This window comes from Triticum aestivum, chromosome 3D (genome assembly GCF_018294505.1).
Source record: "Triticum aestivum cultivar Chinese Spring chromosome 3D, IWGSC CS RefSeq v2.1, whole genome shotgun sequence".
Classification (NCBI taxonomy): Eukaryota; Viridiplantae; Streptophyta; class Magnoliopsida; order Poales; family Poaceae; genus Triticum; species Triticum aestivum.
Window position 1 is genome coordinate 493,660,397 of NC_057802.1, and position 4,458 is coordinate 493,664,854.

The window sequence follows — 4,458 nt, forward strand, 5'->3', positions numbered from 1 at the left end:
GTTATATTTGACAGTCTGTTTGCATCCTAACATCAATTGTTTACCTTCGAAGCATCCCCACCAATAAATTTCTAGTTCTTCATGTTTTCTTTTATTTCTTTTGCCTGGTTGGGTATACGAATTTCGTTCGTATACCGAACCATGTTATTTTTATCTTTTTTGTGTTATTTTCACAGATGTTTGGACCTAGTGTGGGGACATGTATGGTGTGTTGCCAACCGTATGTAGACCCTCACAAGACACTCAGTCGCTTCGATTTGACAAACTCTTCAAGTATAAGTGCTCGGTTCTTCTGGACCATATAAAAAATGTTTGACGAAGCATAGGTCCATGTCCATTAAATGAGAGGTTATTTGCACCTCAATGATTGAAGTTTTTATTAACCTTGCTTATATCTAAGCTTGGGGAGTTAACTACTTTCCATACTCTCCTTTCATAAATTGCATCTTCTCTTTTCATAACTTTCTTAAGATAGTTCTTGCAAAGTTCTAAGCTTGGGGAAGTTATTTTGCATGTATGGAGTCTTGTGTAATGATCTTCATCTGATGATTACTATGCATCATGTTCCCCACTATGCTTGTTTAAGTATTATTGCTCTATAATTTTATTAGGGAATAACTCGCTCAAGTTAGGCCCCATGTTGCCAAGTTAATGTTTTTATGCACTTTGTTCAAGTTTTTGCTTAGCTTCGGAATAATATTGTGATCCCCGGAAAGACACTTCCACAATCTCTACTTTTACAAAGGAGAAAATGATGATGATGGTTGAATAAAAAGTTATGGAGTAACTCAACCCCATGTTGTCTGATACAATAGACTTGGTGGTCCTTGCTTTCAGCATTGTTTATACGAAATCAGTATTATTTACCCAAATGGATAGGTGCTCTTCAAACCATGTATCGGTTGATAGAGCCAGGCATGAAAAAATATAGGTGGGCATCTCATTATTATGTGACAAAATGACATGAGGTTGCGAATCTGCTGTCATGTGGGTTATGATGGTAGGTTATCCTGCCGACCTAGCTAGGTTCAAAAGTCGCCAATGGACAAGTATAAATGACACATGTAGTAGTCCCAAAATACTTTTTGCATTTACTAGAAAGCTTCATGGTGGTCCGGCTTCATCATACAAAATGCATAAACTGGAAGCAACTTAACATCTTCCATTCAAAGGGTGTTTTGAAGGGTCTATCTTGCTTAATACATTTTGACTTCTTCGCAAACAAGTACAAAATTAGGAAAATCATTCGTTAACTACGGATAATTAGAAATGAAAAAGGTATCTTATTTACAAAAATGGATAGGTGCTATTTAAAACCACGTATCGGTTGATAGAGGCAAGCATGAAAAAATATAGGTGGGCATCTTATTATTATGTGAAAAAATGACATGGGGTTGCGAATCTGCTGTCGTGTGGGTTATGATGGTAAGTTATCCTACCAACCTAGCTAGGTTCAAAAGTCGCCATGGGACAATTGGAAATGACACATATAGTAGTCCCAAAATACCTTTTGCATTTACCAGAAAGCTTCATGGTGGTCCGGCTTCATCATACAAAATGCGTAAATTGGAAGCAAGTTAATTTCATCTGTTCAAAAGGGTGTTTTGAAGGGTCTATCTTGCTTAATACATTTTGGCCTTTTCGCAAACAAGTACAAAATTAGGAAAATCATTCATTAACTACAGATAGTTAGAAATGAAAAAGATATCTTATTTACAAAAATGGATAGGTGCTCTTCGAAACCATGTATCACTTGATAGAGGCAAGCATGAAAAACTATAGGTGGGCATCTCATTATTATGTGAAAAAATGACATGCGGTTGCGAATATGTTGTCGTGTTGGTTATGATGGTAAGTTATCCTACCAGCCTAGCTAGGTTCAAAAGTCGCAAAGGGACACGTGGAAATGACACATGTAGTAGTCCCAAAATACTTTTTGCATTTACGAGAAAGCTTCATGGTGGTCCGGCATCATCATACAAAATACGTAAATTGGAAGCAAGTTAATTTGATCTGTTCAAATGGTGTTTTCAAGGGTCTATCTTCCTTATTACATTTTGGCTTTTTCGCAGACAAGTACAAAATGAGGAAAACCATTCGTTATGTACGGATAGTTAGAAATGAAAAAGGTATCTTATTTACAAAAATGGATAGGTGATCTTCGAAACTATGTATCGATTGATAGAGGCAGGCATGAATAAATATAGGCGGGCATCTCATTATTATGTGAAAATATGACATGAGGTTGCGAATATGCTGTCGTGTGGGTTATGATGGTAAGTTATCCTACCAACCTAGCTAGGTTTAAAAGTAGCCAAGGGACAAGTGGAAATGACACATGTAGTAGTCCCAAAATACTTTTTTCCTTTACCAGAAAGCTTCATGGTGGTCCGGCTTCATCATACAAAATGCGTAAATTGGAAGCAAGTTAATTTCATTTGTTCAAAGGGTGTTTTGAATGGTCTATCTTGCTTATTACATTTTGGCTTTTTTCGCAAACAAGTACGAAATTAGGAAAATCATTCGTTAAGTACGGATAGTTAGAAATGAAAAAGTTATCTTATTTACAAAAATGGATAGGTGCTCTTCGAGACCATGTATTGGTTGTAGAGGCAAGCATGAAAAAAATATAGGTGGGCGTCTCATTATTATCTGAAAAAATGACATGAGGTTGCGAATCTGCTGTCGTGTGGGTTACGATGGTAAGTTATCCTACCAACCTAGCTAGGGTCGAAAGTTACCAATGGACAAGTGGAAATTACACATCTAGTAGTCCGAAAATACTTTTTGCATTTACCAGAAAGGTTCATAGTGGTCCGGCTTCATCATACAAAACGTATCAATTGGAAGTAAGTTAATTTCATCTGTTGAACGGGTGTTTTGAAGGGTTTATCTTGCTTAATACATTTAGGATTTTTTGCAAACATGTACAAAATTAGGAAACTCATTCATTAACTATGGATAGTTAGAAATGAAAAAGGTATCTTATTTATGTTGATAGAGGCAGAAATGAAAAAATATAGGTGGGCATCTCATTATTATGTGAAGAAATGACATGAGGTTGCGAATCTGCTATCGTGTGGGTTATGATGGTAAGTTATCGTACCAACCTATCTAGGTTCAAAAGTCGCCAAGGGACAAGTGGAAATGACACATGTAGTAGTCCCAAATACTTTTTGCATTTCCTAGAAAGCTTCATCGTGGTTCGGCTTCATCATACAAAATGCGTAAATTGGAACCAACTTAGTTTCATCTGTTCAAAAGGGTGTTTTGAAGAGTCTTTCTTTCTTAATACATTTTGGCTTTTTTGTAAACAAGTACAAAATTAGGAAAATCATTCGTTAACTACCGATAGTTAGAAACGAAAAAGGTATCTTATTTAACAAAATGGATAGGTGATCTTCGAAACCATGTATCGGTTGGTAGAGGCAGGCATGAAAAAATATAGGTGGGCATCTCATTATTATGTGAAAAAAGGACATGAGGTTGCGAATCTCCTGTCGTGTGGGTTATGATGGCAACTTATCTTACCAACCTAGCTAGGTTCAAAAGTCGCCATGGGATAAGTGGAAATGACACATGTAGTAGTCCCGAAATACATTTTGCATTTACCAGAAAGCTTCACGGTGGTTCGGATTCATTATACAAAATGCGTAAATTGGAAGCAAGTTAATTTCATCTCTTCAAAGGGTGTTTTAAGGGTCTATCTTGCTTAATATATTTTGGCTTTTTCGCAAACAAGTACAAAATTAGGAAAATCATTCGTTAACTACGGATAGTTAGAAATGAAAACGGTATCCTATTTACAAAAAAGGATAAGTGCTCTTCGAAACCATGTATCGGTTAATAGAGGTAGGCATGAAACAATATATAGGTGGGCATCTCATTATTACGTGAAAAAATGACATGAGGTTGCGAATATGCTGTTGTGTGGGTTATGATGGTAAGTTTTCCTACCAACCTAGTGATACGTCTCCAACGTATCTATAATTTTTTATTGTTCCATGATGTTTTATTATCAATCTTGGATGTTTTATAATCGATTTATAGTCATTTTATATCATTTTTGGTACTAGCTTATTGACATAGTGCCAAGTGCAAGTTGCTGTTTTTCCATGTTCTTTACATCGCAGGAAATAAATATCAAACGGAGTCCAAATGCCATGAAACTTCACCATGATTTTTTATGGGTGAGAAGGAAGGCAATGGGCCCTGGTTGCACCTGGGGGGTGCCCGAGGGGAGCACAACCCACCAAGGTGCACCAGGAGGCCCAGGCGCGCCCTGGTGGGTTGTGCCCACCTCGGGTTCCCCCCGGACCACCTCTTTTCTCTATAAATACCCCAAAAATACCAGAACCCTAGGGGAGTCGATGAAATATTTATCCAGCCGCCGCAGAGTCCAGAACCACCATCACGGAGGGGTTCACCACTTCCATTGGTGCCTCTCCGACATGATGC